The sequence below is a fragment of the Stigmatopora nigra genome, chromosome 9, assembly GCF_051989575.1.
Source record: "Stigmatopora nigra isolate UIUO_SnigA chromosome 9, RoL_Snig_1.1, whole genome shotgun sequence".
Taxonomy (NCBI): domain Eukaryota; kingdom Metazoa; phylum Chordata; class Actinopteri; order Syngnathiformes; family Syngnathidae; genus Stigmatopora; species Stigmatopora nigra.
In genome coordinates, this window is record NC_135516.1 from 12536478 (window position 1) to 12549621 (window position 13144).

Here is a 13144-nt window from a genome sequence, read left to right on the forward strand (position 1 = left end):
CAGAAATGTCCGATTTGGCTCGTGAAAAGGTAAAAGTTGTGTTGCAATACATTTTTTTGTTTAAAATATGAGTAGAAATGGGAAAAGTTGTTGTCATATCCAGGTAATTTCATGAGTAGAGTGCACGTGAACACTGACTATCCCCTCAATGGGGGGGGCGTCAGCCTCAAGCTGCCAGGGACGCTCGCTTCGCACTATCAGGGTGTCGGAGACGCCGCTATCTCACCCCCCTGGAAGCGGCGCGATCCTGGGTAGGATCCCCCTAGTCTGCCAGGCCTGCCGCCTGAGACCCCAGGCTTGCCGATTGGACCGCGGGGGTCCTGTGGATCTTCCCCGGGTGGGGGTCTCAACGACGTAAATCAGGACCTTCTCTGCTTTGGGTGAGAAATCTGTGCTTTAAAGACAAATTGAAAGCCATGAGTACCAAAAGAAAAGTCATTTATATGTATATATGATGTTTTTCTATTTTCTTTCTTAATTTTTGTGTGTTTTTTACAGTAATCCCTCAATTATCGCTGTTAATGTGTACCAGACATGGCCGCAATAATAAAAAAACTTAAAGTAGGCTCAAAACAATTGAAAAAAAATAAAACTTTTTAGTGCTGAGTCCTCCTAGCAAGAGTGAATTCTGCTTATCTAATTTTTATACATTTCAAAAGTAAATAAGAACATTTTTTTCAGTGCTGAGTCCTGATAACAAGTGGAAAACAGGGTAGTTTGGATTTTTACATTTTTATGAACTTTAAATACATAAGTAAATTCGCGATGTAGTGAAGCCGTGAAATGGCGAGGTATTACTGTATTATGTCACTGTATGAACAATGTATAAAATGGGTGATGAATACAATACGATGTAAAGTTTTACTATGTCACTCATCTATTTGTCTTTTGTTTATAGAGAAGCCAGAAAAGTAGGAAATTGGAACACACGGAGGACTTGGCTCATTTGAAAAGACCAATTGTGTGGAAAATACTTTCAACTTCACCGCAAGGGGGCAGTATATCCACTGAGCACCAGCACATGTAAGTAAGGATTTCCTGATTCTATTATTTTGCCTTTTTCTTATAGAACATGATACCCAATTTTGGTTTTATTAAATTGGGGGATAGTACTATATATATTTGTATAGATCTATTGCGACAGTTTAATCATTAAAAAAATCTCTTAACGTTATGACACATTAAAATAAATATAAAATATCATTTCATCCCCTAATTGATGCTATTTCTGGCCCAATTTCTAATCAGGACATGAATGTGTTTCAATTCAGATTCACTTCTATTCTAAATCAAAATTTTTGCTCAATTCTGCCCGACGACCCAAATAATCCAAGTTAGCATCCCCTTTTATCCACGGGTGCCATGTTGGAAGCATCAATGGACGGCCGTCTCAAGGTCCCTTTTCGCCTTTTTTTTTTTTTTTTTTTCATGTCACGCAGTTCACGAATGCTCTCATTTATTGAATACTTTTTTTTTTTTTATGGCCGCCCTGCTGAGCAAAGTTCAAACTTTCTTGAAGGAGTCCTTCTGCTCCCCGAACTGAGATTTTTGGACTTTGTTTGTCAGTTGTTTGTCCAAAATTCCCAGAAAGAGAACCCAGCCTTTTTCCTCACTAATTTTTTTTCTTTTTTAGTACATTGAAAACGACAAAAAAGGCATACGTTGCATTTCTTGTTGGCTTGTGAAGAAGTTAAAGCCATGCAAGCAACCCCACCTCGTTTGGCTGTAAAGTCATAAAAAAAAGTCCTCCAAAAGACGCTTGGCCCCCTGACGTTGCTGATTGCTTTATTGTATTGATCGGGGCAAAGTGTCAAAAGTCGACTCCGCCCCCTTATTAGTCGTCTTAGTCGTTATTATTAGCAACCTCACTTCTGCGTTTGCTATATTTTGTGTTTTCTTTGAGACACGCAGCTGTAAACTTATACATTTTTCCCGTATTACATTTTTTTTAATCATTTCAAATGGCGTACTTTTGTACGAGTTTTTTTTTAAGTACGTTTTTTTGGTAAAATCGATCTCGTTTTACCCATTTTGCCTCAAAACGTCATCGTTGACTGCTAATATTCACCTTTTTCACTATATAAATATAGCGCGTCAGCAAGCAATGTACCCAGACTGTCAAGTTTTTTTTAAATATTGCAATATCTACAAAATATTGAATTTAGTGCCTACCAATTGAGCTCCCCATCCACTTTGGATAAAATGTTACACTTTTAAGTGCGCCATATGTGAGTAAATATCTGCAGGCCATGTTTGTTTAGGTCCCACCCGCACATATCCCAAAAAATGCAACAAAAAAATCAGTTATCAGATTATAGTCATAATTTAACGAATAAAAAACATTCAAGGCAGCCCGGTGGCGCAGTGGTTAGTTCGTCAGGATTGCCTTTTTCCCAGGGCTTGCGTGGGTTTTCTCCGGGTACTCCGCTTTGCTCATCTATCCCAAAATGAGGCATGCTAGGCTAGCTCCATATTGTTCCTAGCTAATTACAGCAACTAAAGCTAATTTGACCCTTCCAGTCAAAATCGAGCGGCAAGTTAACGTTTTGGCGACCAGTCCACAGTATAACCCACCTCCCATTTGGGATAGACTCCGCCTTCCCAGAGATCCCAACCCAAATGAAGACATTATTGAAAATAGACGGACCGAATAACACAGCAAATTTGTCAAGACGACAAATTAAAAACCCGTTTTTTGTACTTCCACGTCTCGACTTGTCCCATCCATTCACCCAAGTCGGGTATAGGCGACCTATCCTCCAAGTTATCCACGGCTTTTGACCCCTTTCGAGCGAGCGCGGCGGCCTTATCGGCGCGCGTTGGAAGGCCGGCAGTGCACGAGCCGCATTTACAGTGCAAATGTTATCGTTTCGATGACACTTTAAACAGCCTTTATCAATATATACTCATTCAAGGTTTATGAGCTTTGATAAAAAATAAAAAAACAAATGCCACACAAATGTCTTTCACTTACAAGATATTATTTTTAAAAAATATATAAATTCACATACATTTTTGACACATTTTCCATTTAATAAACATTCTCATGAATCAACTATAAATGTATTTTTATGTCCTCATTGACAATGTGAGCTTATCAACCTATTATCTTTAAAACAGTGGGTTATCATAATTGCTTACTTAATAATTCTATAAAATGACTACGACACAACCTTTGGCTGGGCCGTAAAATGTCAAGTGCGCTTTTGATGCCGAGATTTGAAAAGATTGCATTTTTTACTCGCTTAAATAACCAAAGTCAAAATGGATTGGCCCTATATTTGACCCCGCCTACTTTATTTATTTCATTACAAGCAGTTGATTTAAAAACGATGATGTCATCAGTCTATCCATTCTTAAATCCTCTCAATCCTTTCTTATTTGTTTTTTTTTTTGAAGTACTTGACGAAGTTGCCATTCCAAATGAACTTTAAATTGGACACACACACACATTATGTGCAAATTCAAAACACACACACACACAGTACGTTATTTTTAAAATGTCTAATATAATCAAAGCAGCAGGAGTCTTTCTTCTTTATTCAAACGCGACAAGATGGACAACAATGGCGTAGACGTACTTAATCAACAAGCGCAAACTCTCGTCACGTTTGAAGCCGAGGTTGAGCAAACAAGGCCGCCGCGACGCCGACCCGCCGCTCGCCGGTCAGCTGGGACCTCTTCCCAGGGCCTTGTTTTGACGTCGTCATTTTTTTTTTTTTTTTTTTTTAGGCTAGCAACACTCAAAAATGAGGTGGCCATTGACTACACAGTAGCTACACTGTAAAAAATCTGCTACTTAAAACTTGTTAACTTGGCTTTTTTTCCAGTGTGAATCTACTAGGAATAATCATTTAGTCATTTTAGCAGCTTAGATTTATAGGAATATGTTAAATAGATATTTTTATTAAGGTGAAAATAAATAAAATTGAATAAAATCATTGACTTTTGAGCATGTACACTGCAAAAGATCAGTTAAAACTAGTTAACTTGCATTTTTTACAGTGTAAATCTACTAGAAAGACTTAAAATAATCATGTCAATTTAATGAACTTAGATTTAGTAGAATAAGTTAAATAGATACCTTCATTTAGATAAAAGATAAATAAAATCAGCGACTTGAGAGAATCTACACTGCAGAAAATCACCTACTTAAAACTAGTTAACTTGCCTTTTTACAGTGTAAATCTACTAGAAGAAGTTCAAATAATCATGTCAATTTTATTAACTTAGATTTATCAGAATAAGTTAAATAGATATTTTTATTTTGGTGAAAATTAATAAAATTAAATAAAATCATCAACTTTCAAGCATCTACACTGCAAAAAATCAACTACTTAAAACTAGTTAATTTGCCATTTTTTACAGTGTAAATCTACTACAAAAAGCAAAATAATCATGTCAATTTAATGAACTGAACTTTATTGAAATAAGTCATCAGAAGAAACACACATTGTGTTTAAGTACATCCAAAAAACAAGCCACCATCTTGCAGGTGGCGGCCTTGGAAGGAAAAGACGGGAATGTGAGTCGCCCACGCTTGGGCTCACGTCCAAAATACTCATTTTTTCCTTCTTATTTTATTGTCTGTCATTCTTACGGGAGAACCTGATCAATATTCCATAGTCCATCACAAGCTCAGGCATTTTTGTGCCTGCCTTTTTTTCCATTCTGTTTGCAACTGGGAGGCTCAATAACCCCCTGAAAAAAGGGAGTTAATCTATAACTTGTGGTTTTCTTTCCTCTGTCCATTCTGGGTGTTTTTTTTTCTCCTTTCAGCCAAGAGTTTTGTACCTCCAAATCAATACGTGATACACAACTCTCCCACGGTTGTGTTTTCCGTGGTGTGTGTGTGCGGCTGAGAGCCGGCCCCTTTCCAAGCACCTGTTCGCCTTCTCTGAAGGCCAGAAGTTGGAAAAACACGTACGGCCAAATCTTTCCTTTTTCCACCCATTTTTATCCTTGTAGTTTAACGTCGGCCCGCAGTTCCGGGGTGCTGGGTTCGATCCCAACTCAGTCCCCCCCGTGTGTGTGGAGTTGGGATGTTCTTGTGGGTTTTCTCTGGGTACTCAAGTTTCATCCCACATCACCAAAAAATGCATGTTAGGCTAAATCGATGCTAATTGTCCATGGTTTGTGTGGTTTTTTTGTTGGGGTATTCTGGTTTCCTCCCACATCCACAAAACATGCATGCTAGGCTAATTTAGCACTCTAAATTGCCCCTAGCTATGACTGCCTGCTTTTTTGTCTCATTTTTCCCTGCAACTGCTGCATATGGACTTTGCATGTTCTCCCCTGGCTTGTGTGGGTTTTCTAGAGGTACTCCAGTTTCCTCCCACATCCACAAAACATACATGCTAGGCTAATTTAGCACTCTAAATTGCCCCTAGCTATGACTGATTGCTTGTCTGTTTCATTTTGCCCTGCAATTGCCACGTGTGGGTTTTCTCCAGGTACTCCGGAATTTTCCCACTTGCCAAAAACATGCACGCTAGGCTAATTTAGCACTCTAAATTGCCCTTGATTGGTTTTCCTTTGTCTATTTGTGCCCTGGCATTGGCCGGCAACTGTCCCCCGCTATAGATGGGATAGGCTCTAGCACCCCCCTGCCACATTTGCGAATCAGAAAATGAATATGAATGAAGTGATTCTCTGCCATTGATGGCGAATAAATCAAAGAAAAAGTGTAACAGAGTCCCTAGTCAGGAAGAATAGTTGCATTTCTTCCCCCACGCAAGTTGAAGGCCTACTACGTAGTGGGAAAGAAAGAAGGAAACAAGTGTGTGTTGAGTGGACGCTGGAAAACAAAACAAAACCAAAAAAAAAACAGGCCAATGTTTGCTTTCATTCCTCCTCTTGGCTTCCAAGACGCTGACTCCGTCCGTATCTGCCTGATAGCGGAAGACCTTGCGGCCAAAGCAACAGCCACCGTTGCGCAGATAAAAAAATAAAATAAAAAAAAAACGGCGCAGCTGAATTTGCCAGAGAGGAGCGTCTATTTAGGTGGGAAACGCCCACGCCAATACGTCCCCCCCCGCCCCCCCCACCTTCGACGTCAGATAGTCGCCTAGTCGCCCCCTAATCTTCCGAGGTCGACCCCCGCGATAGGCCGACTCCGGAGATGGACGGACGGGGGGCGAGGGAGGCGAGTTAGGATGGATAAGGTAGGGGGGGGGGGGGGGGTCTTTGGGGGTGTTAGGTCGGGGGGGGGGTCTCCTGAGGAGTCGTGGAGACACTTCTCTGCTGGATGGAGATTGTTGCACGGAGGACAATGTTTGTTTTTACGCCCCCGTTGGTTAGGTGCAATGGCTCGGCGGCCTTGAGGTGTGGGGTGGGAGGGGCTAAAGACATTCACTAAAGTGAAAAAAAATAGAAAGGCAGTCTATGCAGGGGTCGCACCACAGTGTCTTCTTCTTCTTCTTAACCTATCGTCAACAAAGTGCTACTTTGGAATTGTTGTTGGGAGGTATTGATAAAAATAATGTTGTTGTTTTTTTTTGCATGGTAAAAGAAGAGTGGTTTGCGTTTTGGTCTCGCTCTTCTGGGGTCGAGGGTTCGATTCCAGATAGGTCATCACTGTCAAATGGAGTTTGTATGTTCTACCTGGGCTTGTGTGGGTTTTTCTTGCAAGTACTACTGTTTTCAATCACATCCAAAAACATGCTAAGCTAGTAGTTTAAACCCTTTAAAGCCTAAATTGCTAAATAATTGAAATTATCATTTAAAGCTTAAATAATTGAAATTATCATTCCTATTTTTTCAACTCTAAGCTATTTGAGAGGATAGGAATCGGGTTAGAAAAAGATGGGGTAAAAAAAATGTCGTTTGTTTTTGTTACAGCATTAGCTCATTAGCATTAGCTACTTAGCGACCATTGACTGGGAGAGAGCGTCCAATCTGTTTTGGCTAGGAAGGTTGGCCGCCAGGGGGAAAAATTGATAATTTCTTTGATATTTTTGTGTTTGTGGAGAACCTCGTTAATCACTAGGCCAACTCCGGTGTGTAAATACTGTCCTTAAATATAATTCAAGCTGCTTTGCCGAAATGTATTTTCTCCTCCAAGTCGGCTTTTGATTTATTTGCTTCCCCTTGGCGTTGTTAATGATTCATTGGAACTGCTGCACCCTTTTTTTATTTGAGCAAAATGGCCACCAAAACATGGCTGCAAAACAGTTTTTATTATCGTGAGTCATTTTTTTTGTCCTACATTTTAAAACTTGAATATTTTTATATGAGACACTATCATAAATTGTTGTTCATATATTGCAGATCTGGCCCTGTGATGAAATATGAACAATATTCCATCAACCACTGCTCTTTTTAATAACTCATCTTTTTAAATCCCACAATTCATCATATTTATAAATGCCAATTACACTCACAAACCATTTATTGAATTATTATCTAACCTGCTCACACAGATAATAATATAAAAATAATCACCAAAAATAATAATAAATAAATCATCACAAATAATAATAATATAAATAATCACAGATAATAATAATAAAATAATCACACAAAAGAATAATAATTAATAAATAATCACAGATAATAATTTAAAAATAATTACCAAAAATAATAATAAATAAATCATCACAAATAATAATATAAATAATCACAGATAATAATCATAAAATAATCACAAAACATTATAAATAAATAATCACAAATAATAGTAATTTAAAAATAATCACTAAAAAATAATAATAAATAAATCATCACAAATAATAATTATATAAACTATCACAGATAATATTAATAAAATAATCACCCCAAAAAATAATAAATAGATACTCACAGATAATAATAACTTGAAAATAATCACAAAAAGTAATAAATAAATCATCACAAATAATAATCATATAAACAATCACAGATAATATTAATAAAATAATCACCCCAAAAAAATAATAAATAGATAATCGCAGATAATAATAATTTAAAAATAATCACAAAAAAATAATAAATAAATAATCACAAAAAAAAAGAAATAAATAATCACAAAATAAGAAATAAATAAGTACTAGTCAAGATAATAAATAAGTTTGAAGCGAGCTTGAATAAAAGCGGCCAATTGCGTCCTTTCGCTGGCTGAACCGGCCTATCAGTATTACTCCAATGTGTCAACAAATGGGCAGTTGGATAGTGGCTTGTTTAATGTAAGCACCTTATCAATTTTTACTAGACCACTGAGTGTTTTCCAGCCGTCCGTCCGTCCGGTCGGTCGGTCGGTCGGTCGGCCCTGCCGCTACCGCGCGTTCAACCCCGCCAGGGCGTTTATCAAAAGTGGCATCCGTTTTTTTGCAGATAAGTCTTGTCACCATGCTATCTCCCTTATAGTCTCTTATCAAAAAACTATTAAAGCTCCCAAAGAGACATTAGCACACTTGCCAAGTGTCTGCTCAGATTTATTTGCTCCAAATCATCCTTCCAGTTCCAGCCAGACTTTTTTTTTTTTTAAGACTTCCAATTTTTGGGTTCAACCCCGCTTTTGGCATTGGGGTCGCCATCAAGGTTGTCCCGACCTGGAATGTTGAATTTGATTGTTTGTATTTAAACGGAGACTTTGAATCTGTGGTGGTGGTGGTGGTGAAGAGGAGGGATGGCAGTAAATGATCAGCTTTCTGTCCAAATAAATAAAAAAAAGAATATATTTGTTGCAACTACTGATCCAAGGGAAGAATTTAAATTTCAATTTAAGACTGAAACAGAAACTCCTATACTGAAGGTTACTAAAGTGCAGTACTAGCACTTTTTTAAAGGGTTTGGGAGGGTACTTGCTTATTAGCTACAATTAATTACTCCCCAAATCATACATTTTTTCAAAGGGAATAAGATGGTACGTGCTTATTGGCTACAATTGATTACTCCCTAAATCCAACTTTTTTTAAAGGGAATGTGTGGGTACCTGCTTATTGGCTACAATTGATTACTCCCAAAATTGCACTTTTTTAAAGGGAATGCTACATGCTCACTAGCTACAATTGATTATTCCCCAAATCCCACTTTTTTATTAAAGGGAATGAGAAAGTACCTATTTATTGGCTGCAATTGATTACTCCCAAAAATGCCCTTTTTTAAAGGGAATGTGAGGGTACCTGCTTATTGTCTACATTTGACCACTCACAAACCCATCTTATATTTTATTCTTATTTTTTTAAATACACATCCTAAAATGTCCCAATCTTGACCTGCACTGGAACCCCAAAATCATAAACCCACGCGTACCTTCAAGCTTTGGGGCCTATGGGCTCAAGTGACAAGTCACGTGACCAGTATTCCCAGTGTTTGTTAAAAAAAACAAAAAACTAAAATAAAATAAAAGTCTGGGGGTCCGTCCGCAGGTGCTGCGAGGGGGCCGTAGCGTCTCAGGGCCGCGTTAACCATTAACGGCGCCCATATAATGCTGTTACTGATTAGCGGCGGGTGCTCTTGAGACTCCCTCCGACCTTAGTCACAGGTAGGAATCCCGCCAGTGTGTGTGTGTGTGTGTGTGTTTGCACGTTTATGCGGCACTCCTCGCCATGATGAGCCCAGTTGGGAGGCCGCCTCATACTCGTATACATCATAACTCCTTCTTCCTCCTCCTCCTCCTCACATGTAGACTGTCGACCTTTCGGCCATCCTTCCCCGGTGACCTTCATGATCCAGACCGTAAAATGCTGAGGATGCTTCCCTCCCCACACACACACACACACACACACACACACACACACACACTTATACACACACATACATACACATGCAATCCTATTTGCTTACAGTCCAGCTGAGCTCAAAGGTGAGGACACGCATGCAACGTTATTCACTGTAGCTTTACAACACTTTCAGTTAGGAATAGTTCACATATAAAAATGAAAATTTTATATTTAATAATTGTTGGAAACGCTGCACAAATGAGATATTTAATTTTCAAATTGTTAATAAGAATGTTTTTAGGTTTTGTCCCATGTGGAATTGGATAGATGTAACACATTTTAGAATTAGTGAGAGCAGGTTTTCCATTTTTTTTAAATGGATGTAAATATTAAAAATGAGAAATATGGTTTATGAAGTTAATGTAAAAATATGCAAGGCAAAAAAATAATAACTACAAAGGTGTTTACTTTAAGCAGTAGCAACCACAGTTGTGTAGAGCTAGCGGTTAGCTTCTAAAATAGCATTAGCATCTCCATAAGCTACCAATAGGCAAACAGTTCCAAGCCAAGGCACATTTAAGACCTTTTAAATTTGTTTAATCATGTTTAGAAACAATATAAAAATACGAGGGCATAACACTTTTTTGTTATTGAATGATTTAATTCAATTTATATAATATATATCATACCTTTTCTTATTTTATTCCTGTTATTAAGGGTTAGATTTAGTATCCCTAATTATTTTTTTGATTTATAGTCCTTTTTATTTTCACTTTTATGATGTATTCATTTATTTTGGACAGCTTTGGTCCAACATAATGTCAAAGTATCAAATTGTGACAATCAGCTTTTCTTATTGCCGTTATTTTTTGTTTCGTTTTTCATTTTTATCGCCTGGATAAGATTGGACGCTTTCAGTTTACGCACAAAGTTGCCTTCAAGTACATCAGTAAACATTCATGTCACCTCCAAATCTCAGACCAGTGTCTACCAAAACAAAATGCGGACGATAAAACAGTCACCTCTGATATTTCATAATATCATAATTAAATAATAATGAACATTAAATAGCAAAAAAAGTAAGGCATTATTAAGGGCTTTTGTTTAAACAGTATTGTATATAAAAGTATTGTGACAAATATCTTGCTTGGATAGGCTCCAGCACCCCCGCGAGCAAGTAAACACAATAGAAAATTGAATGAATATGTTGTTAAAACCCATAATGTTGAAATTGATAAAAATGCTAACCACAAAATTACTTTATGGACTCTTATGGAATAAAATAGCTTAAATAATTTTAAACAAAAGTTAACATTTTAATCATAAGTCCACAAAAACACTCAACTTTTATACTTAGCAGCCATTAGCCATTTTATTTTTATTTTTTTACCCATATAAATGTTTTTTTGTGGGTTTTTTTGGTCTCATGTGCATTCCACGTCGCCCGCCGGGCGCCAAATTTTTTTTCTTCCCCCGTATCGTAAAGGCCGAACGTGGGTGTGCGGGTGCTCCTTCTCTGCTTGCACAGCTTGAGCATTCTCGTGAAATTATCAGCACGGACGTGACTTTGACTCTAGACCAAAAAATGGCGTCCACCAAGGCTCTTTTGTGCCACTCACAATAACTACATTTCTATTTTCAACTTTCAGATGGAGCTACGTGCTTATTCCACCTTTCCAAGATGTTTATTCAAGTCAACAAAGTGTGTACACCTTCACACACACACACACATTCCAGATTTTGCTAGCCCCTCCCACTCTAAAATGATTGGACGTCCAGCACCGTCAGTGGCACCAAAAGGTAAGCATCTACAACCAGTTTAAGTGAATTGTACATCTTTTATTGTCAATACCACTCAATGGCCGCGACTATTGAAAAATCGCAAAGTAGGGTCGCCCCTATTAGAAATTTTCAGCGTGGATTTTCACATTTTTATGATCTTAAAAGAAATAATTAAAATAAAAAAATAGTAGGAGAGAAAATGGCAAAGTAGTGACTTTGTGAAGATGCAATAATTGAGCTATTACTGTACTCTGAGGTCACTTTTGTTCAATTTTGGTTCATTTCCTATTGATTTGGAGGGAATTGCAATTAGCCTAGAATGCTAAATTAGCTTAGCATACATGTTTTTGGAATGTAGGAGCAAACCACAATACCCAAATAAAAAACCCACACATGCCCTGTGAAGAACATGCTAACTCCACACAATATGAACTGAACTGGGTTCAAACCCTCGATCCCAGAAATGCGAGACCAACTCGCCAACCACTTTTCCACCGGGCCACCCCTATTTTTTTTAGCTTTTGCATTTTTTTTTTTGCATTTGCGACCATGGCTAACAAAGAAGGGCCTCCGCCAAATCTGGATGGGCAACAGTGGCGGAATTGTTTCCCTGATGCCACGTCCTCCCCTCGCGTTGACCTTGACTGGCCTCGCAAGGCCTCCCAGCTGCGCACACACACACACAAATACACACATATTTACACACACACACTGCACGCTAAGCCAAGTGTAGCTCACCGCGCACCTCTCCCACGCACACCAAGACACCCCTTCCCCCCCCAGCAAAGCTCTCTCTCTGGCGCTATCAGTGACGCGCCCACCTAGCCGGTCCAAGGCTGCTCGGCGTCAGCTCGCCAGCAGCCGATTGAGGGGAAAGTCACACGGCGTCCGCGACCTTCTCCTCTCAGACAAAACACTGGGGGTGCAGGATGAAGAAAGACGTCGGCGTGGAAACAGTAACTCACACTCCGGCTACTGTTTTTTTGTTTTTTTTTTGTTTTTATCTTGCGTTAGCCCCCCTCCCCAGGTGTTAAAGTGCAGGCCCCGGGGCCCGATCTGACCCAATTGACACACCAGGAAGCCCATCCCGGGTGTCTGGGGTCTTTTTTTAAGATCAAATTCCCTGATTTTAGATGAAAAAATAAATTTTTTGCCATTTAATTGTTTTTTTTTCATCAAAAGTGTCCTAGATTTAAAAAAAAATGTTTTTTAAAGACTAAAATGACACTAAAGGGACACTTATTTTCCCCTTTTATTTTTCATCATAAATAAACAATTCTACCTGTTATCCCTTTAACTAAATAAAAAATTGCAAATTAATTAAAAAAAACAAGGCCGCGTTTGCTCTTTAGACACTCAAAAAGAGAATTTAGACAACATATAATGTCTCAAAATCATCCATCAACCATCAGAAAAGTTGTCAAATCATTAGCAGGCACGCCGACGCTCCGCAACTACGACATAGTCCATAAATGGGACACCTATTCGCAAGATTTCTTCTGGACATGTCCTACCATGCGTTCGTTCCACTAACATGTCTATCTCTTTTCCAGTATGTCCACGACTGACATAAGTGGTGTGTGTGTGTGGGATAGGCCTTCTCTATCTTATCTTCTTCTAATGGCTTTGTGGAACCCTCGACTTGAAATAGTCGATGGATGGATGCTTGGACGGATGGACGCATTGGACGGATGGACTCTCTTATCTGCCAACAGCTTCTT

The 13144-nt window shown here is 38.6% G+C and overlaps 2 long non-coding RNA genes across 2 annotated transcripts; both read left to right on the forward strand.

Moving 5' to 3' along the window:
• LOC144202124 (uncharacterized) lies at window positions 1-1007 on the forward strand. The gene is made up of 3 exons (XR_013327465.1): window positions 1-29; window positions 104-380; window positions 899-1007. It is a non-coding gene; the product is annotated as an uncharacterized LOC144202124 (long non-coding RNA).
• An 8340-nt stretch (window positions 1008-9347) lies between these two features.
• Window positions 9348-13144, forward strand: LOC144202123 (uncharacterized). The gene is made up of 4 exons (XR_013327464.1): window positions 9348-9463; window positions 9608-9784; window positions 11291-11441; window positions 12977-13144. It is a non-coding gene; the product is annotated as an uncharacterized LOC144202123 (long non-coding RNA).